The sequence below is a fragment of the Psittacula echo genome (assembly GCF_963264785.1).
Source record: "Psittacula echo genome assembly, chromosome: 1".
In the NCBI taxonomy this organism is placed as follows: Eukaryota; Metazoa; Chordata; class Aves; order Psittaciformes; family Psittacidae; genus Psittacula; species Psittacula echo.
The window spans coordinates 46,284,582-46,297,091 of record NC_137735.1 but is presented as its reverse complement, the minus strand read 5'-3'; the positions used below and the strand labels follow the sequence as shown (position 1 = coordinate 46,297,091).

General features: G+C 36.3%; 1 protein-coding gene across 1 annotated transcript in view; it reads right to left on the bottom strand.

Moving 5' to 3' along the window:
- The window catches only part of PDGFC (platelet derived growth factor C), a gene marked incomplete at its 3' end in the record, with an annotated part of 129,316 nt that overhangs the window by 22,870 nt on the left and 93,936 nt on the right, over positions 1–12,510 (bottom strand). The window lies entirely within an intron of this gene.

Sequence of the window (12,510 nt, the reverse complement as noted above, 5' to 3'; positions counted from 1 at the left end):
AGTGCTTATCATTGTTTGAATAGAAATAACGAACATTAAAATTGCATGCATTAATAAATCCAAGCTGATATATTGCTAGAATGGCTTTCAAACACAATTGCTCTCCTGACAAAAACTACAGGAATCCCATTTGTAAACAGAATGATCCAACCATTACAATTTGGCACTATAACCATTGCCAGTTACATCCCCTCAGGTAACCTATTATTTTCTTTTCTCCTCTAAATCTCAATATATGGCAGAAAACAGAAAAGAGTTGTCATTTTTTTACTTCACCAGAAAATATCAGTAGAAGGTGCCAGTGACTTACTGCAGGGAAGCCATGGCCCAGGACAGACTGTTAGTTATTGCATACAGAGCACTGTACATGAGAGAGTCAGAGCAGGGTACGAAATATTCATACTGAAAAGCTCCTATGCTGTGCCCAGTGCCAGTTGTGTGTCTCCCCGGTTCTCTGTGGGGATTCTCTAATTGCTTGATTAGGAGATTACTTTTTGTAAGTATTTAAAGACAGGACAGTGTAGAGCCTTAGTAAGTAAGTATACTCTCATACTTTATTAGGGAGTTAGATTTACAGAAAAATTAGGAATGGAAGTAATGTCTTTTGCTTAAAACTGTGTTGTTAAAATGATTCCCCTCTGGTTTCAGATTTTTATGATGATATCAACTTAGTATTTTGCTACTCTTCCAAGTATTAACCACGAAATTTAGTCCATTCCCTATCTATAAATTATCCACTGTCATTTTTGTATGGCACTAGCTTTGTAAATTACAGCTTTGTATGGCTTGCTTAATGATGCTCCTTAGGCTCGTTTTAAGTTTGTAAAATTATCATTAACTTTCCTAAAACAGCCTGCAGAGAAGAGGTGATTCTGTTCACACTTGGGAAGCTTTCAAATTATTGATTTTCCAAAGTCCCCTATAAGCCGTTCCAGGTAATGAAATATCAAACGTTATCATGGAAATATTTTCCTCTTCTTTAACAGCATGACAAGTCTCTTTGCCAATTTAAAGCAGACCCTTCATAATGTAGCTTTAAATATAGTAGATGCACTAGTAATAGAGACATGGTTCATTGAAAAGGAGGCAATAAATGACAAAATATAAAGGCTGCCTACTTAAAACAACGACAGCAACCACAGTCTCAGAAAATAATCATAAAAGTCCCTGTATGTGTGCCTGTTATCTAAATGAAAATCTGCAAAACCCTCTCTCTATTTACTAGCACACTTACCTACAAATATTAGGTGTTAATTTATCTTTTTCTGTTTAGTTTTAATTCTAAGAAAATGTATAAATAAATCCTTAACTACACAGAGATACATGCTAATGACTTGCAAAAATAACAGCTGATTTTACTTTGCTCTTCTTCAGCCGTGACATCACCTCAAAGGTGTTCTTAGGCTGTAAATTAAGTAGAAATACAGTGCTGCTCTGCAGTACATAACCAGATCAGTGTGGTTTACTACAGCAGAGCACGAGGCTGCTGTGGGGCTGACAGTTGCCCAGACCTGCACTTGTGCTTCGCCTACAGCAGGCTTTGCACAAGGTTCAGGGTCACCTCTGTCTCACGTTTGCAAAATGTTGGGCATTCAATTGGATCACTTCTACCACATTAGTGGTGTGCCAGTTTGTTCCTTAAGTTCTAATATTTTTAGATATGTTTTGTTAGCAAAGTAGCAAATGACTTCCAAATTTCATATTGCATTTCACCCATGGAAATACCTAGCTGAAAAAGTAACTCGTTTTTTTATTCTTTATGGAAATTAGAAACATAATTGAAAAACCCTTTGACAATTTCTCATTTGTCTCTGCACTGCTGACTTGACCACCTATCTTTGATTTTTGGTGAAAAGGTAGCCTGTACTCTGAAGTATCTTATACTAGCAGACAGTTTCAAAACACTTCAATGAACTTTAATTCTACAATTATATTGCACCAAAAGATGTACTGCTATTTTAGATACATCTAAATTGCATGGGTTTTTTCCACATGAAAGGTACCTATGACTTACTTAAGCGGAGAGGCAATCAAAAAAGTAAATACCATATTTAAAGTTATATATATTGACAGAGTGCAAACAAGAAGAGATCAATGACAGAATTTACCTTGACTGAAAGACAAGAGTTCCAAGGCAAAAAGGCATTACACAGATGACTCGGACGGGAAGTATTTTATTATTAACTTTTGATTACCCAGAACACCTCACATTGAAAAGCCTGAAGACAAATATGCACACACAAGCCAGAATTGTTCAGAAGATCAGAGTGATTTTCAGAAGATAAGCAAGGGCAACCCTATTAACAGCTTACATATTAAAAGCCTACATATATGTGGCTAGCTGTCCCACCATTTAGCAAGTTAAAAATGATTCAGCATTGTAAGAAATGCAGATAATGACTGAGTGACTTTGACTAATTTGGCTCAACTCAGTCATCTTACCCTCCTTGGCTACCTAGTCATTTTGGTCATATCAGCCAGCAGGGAAGCTCAAGGTCAGAGTTAGCAGAATTTTTCTTCAGAACGATTTTGGATGTTTTGAAGTCTCAAAAAAGGTCTTTTTACATTATCAGGCAGGCACAATAGGCAAACAAAAATACTGAAAATAAAATGATGGAAAATTCAAATTTAAAATATTGTATTTACAATGCCAACTATTCACAAAGCCACCGGGATACTGATACTAACAAAATCACCTTAACACAGCATCTGTCTTCTCAAAGACAGTTTTGATGTTTAAAGGTGTCACACTGTTAGAAAAACATTTAGAACAAGGGATGTCTACCAAGAAACTATTAGGTTAACTAAGTGCTACGAAAAGGCTACATACTGGAAAATAAAGTGTCAGATTGATTTAATTATCTACACCACTACACTGAAATTCCCCTCACCACCTGAACAGACTCACACTTATCTGAGATCCGAGAACTTGCACATGGTGTCAGGGTCGAGTTATTATGGAGTTCCCCCAAGGAATACTTTTGCAGCTGCAAGAGAAGGGCTTTTAGGAACCACTGAGCTCACAATGTCTGTAGGACTGCATGCAAAATTTCCTGCAAAAGCTGTGCCATCTGCTTTCATACCTCCACTTTTCAAGTGCCTTTGAACCTGGTCTTCCATGCACTAAATCACTCCCTTCAACTTAAAGACTGGCATTTTATTTCTCATCATACATAATTCTCATTTCTCTTGCTACGATTTATTGCTTAGCTCAGAACCAGAGTGAAGTGAATACTCAAGCAGCCTGAGTATTCTGCCTCTGGAAATGTCTTTTGTCCTTTTCCACATGCAAGGTTTTATTTATCTCCTTCTGTTTTTTAAACAATTACAGTTTTTTAACAACATACACCAGCTATCAGGAGCAAACACGGATTTAAAACCCTCCTGAATTCCTTCTCCATTAGCCTAGCCAGAGATAATCAAAAGAACAGATGCACCAGCTTTGTGACTATCTAGACTTTCCCATGAAAACAAAACTAAAACCTTTTTAACAAAAATCCTGGCTTCTTCAGCCAAACCTTTCATCATCATCATTAAGAAAGGTTTGAGTACTGATGAGAATCTAACAAATGACAGCTCATAATCCCCATCTGTAACACCAGAGGCCAGGTACTGCAAAGACAAGACAGGTGAAAATTTTGGTATTCCCATAGTGCTTATTATCTATTCCTTTTTAGAACTAAAAGGATTTCTCTTAACACCACTACCAATACCTCACATTAATCTTTCCATGAGCAAACTTTTACCCTGAAGCTACTATACAGTATCATTACTCTGTCAAGAATTTTTCCTCCTGATTTTAAAGTGGTGCTTCCATCAGTGTGTGGAGTTGAACTGTGTAGTCAGTCACCTACAGAAGCTGCTCCACGGCTGAGTTGATCTCAACTGTAGACAGCTGCACCCATCATTCTTTTTTTTTTTCCCCTGCACAATTCTGCTGTTCCTAGGAGCCTTTCAGATCTGGACCATATATAAAAATAAAGTAAAGTAGTTGCACTAACTCCATTCTGTCCCGAATTCTTTCCTTTTGATCCTGTTCTCATCTTTTCCAACCAGAATTAAGAAAAATCAGCACAATGCACTCCACTAACCAGTTACTGACTGCTTTGTTTTGATGTGGGAATGGATAGGACTGTGGCATGACTAAGATATTAATAATGGATAGGGACACGACATGAATGCAGCTAAAACAGCATAACTGAAAATTATGGTGCTGCCTGAAACCTAGTATCAAATGTACATTTGCTTACCTTTTTTTCCACTAGCAAGCATGTCAGACACAACGTCTCAGTATTTGAAAGCACAAAAAATCTAGGACTGTGCCAGTTACACAGGGGATTAACTTTGAGAATGGGATAGAGTCACTTTGCTTTGGAATTTGTAGAGAAGCCATCAGCGTGCTTTCTCAAAAAGCTGTGAATAACATGTTGATCCTGGAAATTGGAAAAGGGACAGTCAACTAGACAATTAGGTAATATTTAAACCACAAAAAATAAAGGAAGGAAAAAAATAAACCCAACCCACCAAACAAAACAAAACCCAGTGGAGCTAAAGGGACCTGGGAGAACAGGAAGGTGGTGGTGGTGGTGGTTTTTGGGGGGAATTTGTAGGGATGGTTTGGGATTTTTTTAACGAAACATGTTAAGTGAGAAGTAGTTTATATAACATTTAGCAAAGGATTAAATTAAAAAGAAATCATACACACTGAGACACTACAATTTTTTGAATAGATATGATCAATAAGATTGAACAATTAAATTTGAACCGTGACTACAGAATAACTTTAAAAGACTAAAGGAACATTTGGATATCACTGTGAAACACCTGCTGAGGTAGCATACAACAGCTCCAATTACTTGGGATCAATGAGTTCTCAGTTTAAGAGTGACATGTTTTTATACACATACATATCCTTCTCAAGTAAAGGAGTTTTTTGAAGCTTCTTTTCTATGCAGTACCTATACAATCTGATTTTAGCAAAGGATGTTGTGAAGGTATAAAGTTAACCTGAGTTCAAGGGGTACATGGATAATTATTTGCAAGGAAGTTTTGTTACAGATTACTAAATAGACAAAGAACACAGGCTCAGGGAATCCCCCTCTTCTTCAGAATATAGCTGGTAAGTGGGGTAAAGGGGTGGTGATGCATCCCATCTGCTTGACCTCCTCCTAGTGCTCCCTGCCATCCATTTATGACCACCATTGGCTGCAGGCTACAGGGCTAGACACCCTTTGGACAGCTTGACATCTGGAAAACCGGGAAGGCAATGGAAAGGCTTAGAAACTTGACATTACTGCTAATTATGTTGAGTAACAAATTTTCAAATTCACATGCCAGTATACAGAACACATACTAAAAGGTTTAATGTATTACTACTGACTGATAAAGGCAGATCAGCTTGACCTGATCCTCATTCATTTGTAAAGAACCATTTTAGAAGTGTCATTTTTGTGAAAGAAGAGAGAATATCTCTTTGAAGATCAGTTAAAGGAAAGTTGGTACAAGTAGAGAATAGATTTTAGGCTAATATTTATAGTTGCTACAGAGTGGCAGTATTATTCTTCCATTAGTTTCTTATGTGTAATCTTTCTGATTAGACCTAATTCAGTCCTTTTGGAGTGAACTTGATGAAAAATAAAAAACAACAAAACATTCCCCCCCCACCACCACATGAAAAAACAAGGTAAAACCAATCAAATGACTCAAATATTACTTGAAAAAAGTTTATCAGTTAGTATGATGGTAGCACTTTCATTAAGTAAAACCTCACAACCTGAAATGTCCTTCAAATTCTGATGTGAAAATGCAGTAAAAGACGTACTTATTTTTAATACACTCCCATAAGGAGGAATTCAGAATATACTCCAGACTCTTAATATACTCCAGAATATACTCAGGACTACAGCATTAAAAAGGTTGAAAGTAATGTGTTAATTAATGATGTGTTCCCTGCTTATTAGCACATGTAAGCTTCACTGTCTATTAAGCTGAAAGACAAAAGAAACACCAAAAGGCTGGTAATTCACCACAGTTCACCTTCTTCATGCACTGTGTATTCTCTTCCTTGAATCATTAATGCAGACTGGATTTTCCACATTACTCCTTTTCCTGGATTTGTACACTTTTTTTTTTTTTTTTAAACTGTTTTCTCATCAGTTGGCAAAATGCAGTTCTTTCAGAGTGTTCCCAAACAGAAATAATGTTACTTAGGATCCCACATACACCAGCCAGACCACTCCCGGAGTCATGACATTCCAGGAGACTTAAAATTGCTCAAGAGGAGACAAAACCCACTCTTCGTTCTATCTTTAACTTCTCCTGAGGAGGTTTTGAAAACAACAGAGCACGCAACATATGTAAGATTTACTTCAGAACACTACAATAAAGTAACTGATAGACCATGTAAAAGTAATACTCATTTTCTAATTAAATAAATATGCATAAACTTCTGATTAAAATACTATGAGACACACTAATAAAGTTTCTAAACACTAGAGCCCCTACAATATAAATATTTATTACTAAATGGAAACCAAATAAAAGCCATTAGCAACTTCCAGAGATTGAAGAAAAGAGATTGTCTCATGTATTTGAAATACTTCCCAACATATTTTCAAAACTTTTCCACTTTTTAGGGCATTTAAAGAGGGTAAACATTGGTTGCACTGAATCATCATACTATCTGCTTTCATGTGGGAGGAGAAGGTTAATATGTGATCAAACACATGATTTGGGCAAAGGAGCAAAAAGCGCTGCCTGCTCTTTCTTGACAGTTGCACTACCCCATCTCTTGTTTATGGCAGTAATTTTTGCTTGAAACGGGTTGCCAGAGTGATCCAACTTGTTCATAATGCTATTGCTGACTAAAAGGAAAGCAGTTTTCACAAACTTTTCTTCACCTTACTTGTTCTGACTTCCCTTAAGTAAGGTCTTTCAACAAATACAATTTTAAGACTTAATGAATGCTCCATAACCAGAATCAGTTGTGTTATTGTTCAACACTCCTGAAATTTTCAGGAAGAAGTTCTACTGAGGCTGTTAAATACAATAAAACTAAAGCATGACATTGGAGGTATGGTAACATGAATGCATTTAATTTTGAAAGTATTGTTGGTTGTTTATAAATAATAAAATCACTTGATTTTATTATGCATTTTGCCACAGTGAAACACGGTGGAATATACAATAAACTTCCAAAATCAATGAATTTAACTCTTAGTCAAATATACAATGAAAATATCTGTCCAAGAAAACAAAATTACTTCATCCTACAAATAGTCAATGAAGTGATTTCTGATTTTTTTCTGCCTGAGCCACTGTAAATCTAACATCACAGAAAAAATACAACAGAAATGGTATATACTGCATACAGTACACAAGAAACTACATTCAAATTTTGGCCAGAGGGAAAGACCCAGCCCTTGAGAGTATGAAACTTGCTATCATACAAACATATTAATTCCTTTCGAGAACTAAATGACAGCCAATTTGGTTCAAAATGTCTCTCTTCCTTTTAGAGTCTCCGGAAATCCATGCTGACAACTCAAGTTGTGCAGGTCAAGGACAGTCTTTGATGGACTTCTGCACAGGCCCACAATTGTTGCTGGATTAATTTCTAACCCTGCCTCTGAGAGTCTGCTTCACGCACACAGATTTTATTTTTTTATGATGTTCATAGTGACAGAATGAGATACGATCAAAGGAAAACAAGATGTTATGTTTTGATTAGGAAATATCCTTCAGAGGCTCTTTTGCTTCAAAGGGGTTGCTTCCTCTCTCATTTTAGTCCCATGGATAATAACTAGATAACAAAAACTTAGTTTTGTACTTCTTGTAACTTTTTTATTAACTTCGAGTGTATCACTCCCATCTAAGTATTTTGGAGTTATCTTTAATGTCTCATTTAAGAAATTTAAAAGGAATTTCTCTTTAGATTTCAAACTCAAATTTAAAGCAAAATGAAACCTCCAAGAAAAGAATTCGTCCCAAAACCTCTCCGATTTACAATGGATTTCTGCCATGCACAAAAAACCCAAAAAAAATGATTGAACTTGCATGCCTGACCACCTTTAGGAGTTTGGTGATTTATCCAGACTTAGGTTTCACTATACCTAATTAGTGGAAATTTTGAACACAAAGGTTTTGATGTAAGAGTCGTTCCAATCATAGAAAGGATTTTCACAGTCCTTTCTCCATTTAGCATTGCAAAATGCTAAATAACACTCACACTCTCCTACTGCTTCATAGTACCTTGGCTTAAACACCCCTGAAATTGTGTTATTTCCAAAATCTTTTGATTGCTTCTTAAGGAAGTGTAGAAAACCCTTTGTTTAGGTGATCACTAATGTTCTTTATGATGTTTCTGGATGGATTTTCAGTTATTGTAGCCAAAGTTAAGCCTTCTTGAGCTTTGGAACAGACATGCGAGATGCACACCCTATACCTGTGTAATCTGTGGACTTCTCAAAGGAAGGGAATGCAAGGGGAGGGCTTTCCTTCCTCTGTTCTATTAATATGCACTTTTTCTATTAGTATTTAAATTTTATTAACCTTTTTTGTTAAACCAGCTCAACTGAAAAGGTTCCATAAACAAAACTAACACTAAAATCAACCCTACAAGAGCAAAGCCTTGCCAATCTGAATGAAATAAAGGAACAATTATTAGATAGCCCTAAACAGATTACCTGCACAGTATTAAATTTAATCTTCATTACTGTTAACAGCAAGAGGATTCCTTACACCATCTCTGCATCTAAAGAAAAAAAACCGCAACCTCTCTCGGATTGAAATCCAGGTAGCCATGCAGGTACTGCACCAAAATCAGAAAACACCTGCCAAGTCACTTTTAAACCTGGTCAGTCTTTAAGCAGCTTCTCGGATTTTCCTCTTCATCTTCACTTGCATAGAAGAGGGTTAAGTCTGTTTGCAAAGATCTTTGGCATGATCTTTGATGACAAATGACATGCTACCATATGCCAAGAAAGAAGGGGAATACAGTCACCCCCAGCTTCAACTTTAACTGGAGCGGCTTTGTTCTGAGTGCCCTGAATAATTAATAACTCCTCTGGCAATCAGTCATGCATTCCTTAATGGCACCTCAGGCATCAAGTATCCCATTCACCCACTCCCCAAGTAACAATGGACTTTATTACATCAAGTTTTCTCTGCCAAAGTTGTAACTGACATAGTTTAAACAAGTCACTAGAAGACTGAAGCCCAAACATGTATTATAAGAGTTTATAAGATTTCCCTCAATTGCATGTGGCTACTATACGGATTAGAGCTCTAACTGGCAGCAAGTGAGAAGAAGGGAAAAAGAAATGAAATATGATTGGTTTTGCAATAAAATTCTAGGAGGGTTTAGGTGGTATAGCACTGCTAAAAACATGACTTCTAATAAATGCATAGTCAAAATGCAGAACAACCGCTAAGCAGCCCTTAGTGAATAAAGCAGCTCACCATCAAGGACAGACTAAGTGACGGGGCAGAGCATGAAAAGAGTGACCAACAGCTGTGCTGAAAGTAGCATAATCATTTTGAAATAACACACACACTACTTTTTCTTAGAGTAAGTTTTTTCAACACTTCCTTCCACTTTACGGTATTCCAGACAAAATTAACTTGCAACTATAGAACAGAGGGAAGTGGAATTAGACCAAAATTAAAGTTATAGGGGTACCCACGATACACAATTTAAAATGGAAGAAATTCAGAATATTGAACTGCAATTAGCTAAAATCTGAAGAAAGGCATCATGGATTTTTTGTCAGGGAGCATTATGTTTGCACACAGTATGTGCACCGTTTTTATGCAGTGCCTTACAATCCCATGGTAAACCTTCCTAGAAAATGTTGTTGCATCTATTGACTGGAACTGCTGCAAGTCCTTTTGAGTGACTAACTCTTATAAGTAATCAGATCACCAGCCATTCTCCTCCGACTTATTCATCATGTGAAAAGTTGGTTTGAAATATAATATACAAAGGAAAAATATATATATACGATAAATTACAGCAGATTTAAACAAAGCCATTTCTCTTGCTCTTTAAGAGATCTGAAAATGGGTCCAGTGCTCCTCACTGTGTGTGGCCTCCAAATACAGACACAAGCTTGCACTGTTTTATTTCAGTTTTGCTTCATTTCTCCCCAAATAAACTCTCATCGCTAGTCTACCAGGCATCTCCCCCTTCCCCCTTGTCAAAAAATCAGGGGGAAAAAACCAAAATTTAACTGTTTAGGACCAATTCATTGAAGTGAATCACTAAGTGAATCAGTTATGTTTTTGTAAGAATTATTTAGAATTTACACTCATTTCTATAGCTGACTTTTTTTTTCCAAGGAGGTGGGGGGAGGGCTGTAAATTTTAGTTTCTCTTGACATGTTGGATGAGAGAGCATTATAGTTTTAAAGACAGACATTTTTGGCATCAGTTTTCAGTTGCTTTAGGTAGAAGAAGCAGGTTTAATCCTGAAACTCAGCAATATAGATTTCACTTGCAATCTGCAGTCTGAAATGTAAAATTGTATTTTTCATGGGTAATTAAGACAAAATTTTTGACAAAAAAGATCCCAGCCCTTTTAAAGAGAGAGCTGGAAATCAATCCTCACAAACCGAGGAGCAGTTGTTACACTGAGCATCCTGGGGCTAGATCTGAATTCTAATGATGTGAAGGATGCTGCTGTTGCCTGCTGCGTATTGTGAGAGACAACATGCTTGGTTTCTAAAACAGTTTGTATGTATAGTTCTTATGCTATATGAGCTTTGTTAAATGGAGAAAAACAAGGAACTAAAAGGGCATCCTATGATGTCAGCTCTAGTTTTGTCTATTGAACAAGAAACTCAAGTATTTTTAAGATTAAGGAACTGTTTCAGAAGTGTTGATGATTCAAAGGTTATAACTAGTTTTCCCCAAATGTCAAGGAACAAACTCAGCCCTTTTGTACAGCACTGCATACAGATAATTTCACATATACTCTGGTATTTTTAGGTGCCTTTGTTTAATCCATTCCACCGAAATCGGATCATACGTAAGTCAGATAGATATGTAGCAGGCAGGACACAGTACTAGAGCTGCAACAGTGAAATTTTGCATCAGCCCACAACACATCTATTTAGGGATTTTCTTTTATCATTTTTGAAAAGTAAACATACTTATTACGTTGTGCCCTCAGGTGTATGAAAGTTTAAACCTGGCTATATTTCAAGTTGGTTTGGAGACTGACATTTTATTTAATTTCAAAATTCACCATTATCAGGTCTTACTATTTTACTAACAAAAGAGTCTAACTCACAAAAGAGTCAAATATGCAGATCAAACCTTTTATCACTTTAGGAATAGCCGTTAGTTAGGCCTAAATATTTACAAATATTCATAGGAAAACAACAGAAAACACACACACACACACATATATATATACAGGTACACATAGACAACACAGCACTGCATTCACTGACAGATATATTATGTAGAAGATTACGTATTGTTGAAAAGATATGTGGGACTGTTTGTTGCTTCTCAGTAACCAGTTTTGCAAATGGGGAGAAGAGGCAAAAATGGCAAAAGCAATAAGCATGCCAAATGAATTCTAAGTGTAGTGCATGTCAGTGGGGTTATAACACGGATTCTTTAGATCAATTTTTTATTGCATATAGTTTCCACCATTGTTAGTTTCCACCAACCAAACACCATAGACCACAAGAGTACTCAGGAGATTCACAAACTGAGTTATGAGGACTTTCACAAAAATACTCCTTACTCTCTTTAAATATGGAACACCTATTCTAAAAGAAGAAAACCCCTGTTCTGCTCCACTCTTAATGCTTCAGAACATTATCTCATCCGTAAAAATCTATAAACATACTATGCTATCATAGATCTTTCATTTGGTGAAAAAAAGTAACAGAAATCTCTTGACAGTGAAAAGTCACATTTTTGACAATAAATTTTATTTAATACCTGCAATTTACAAGTGTTAAGCAACATTCCTGAGAAGTCTAAAGCAGAGTTTCCAGGGAAAATGCAGTGGAAAATGAGTATTATGCATTGTCTGCTTTGTCACTATAATGAAACAACTTAGAAGCATAAGAACTTCTGTGTTCTTACGTTCTGAACCAGGTATACTCATGTGGCTCTGTTTGTCTAATGGCAGCTGACTAATAAAAACATTAATTTCTTCAATCTTTTTTGTAACTTCCCCAGTGTCACACAGCTGATTCTTATGATGATTCTTCTCGTCAAAGCTACAACCCTTTTATTTCCCACTGCAGTACTGCATTAGGAATGCAAACATTTTATTGAAGTTTCCTCACAAACAACTGAGCCCACAAGTTCCCAGTCCAAAACCATCCAGCAAGAACCACAAGAACACTCAGTTAAAAAACAGACTCAAAATGTACTGTTCTGGAAGACAAGACTGCTCATTATTATTATTATTAAGAAATAAACAGTAATTAATCCTAAGCTATTAAAAGATTCTTTTGAGCTACCACTTCAAAAGATTTTGTTTTCCTG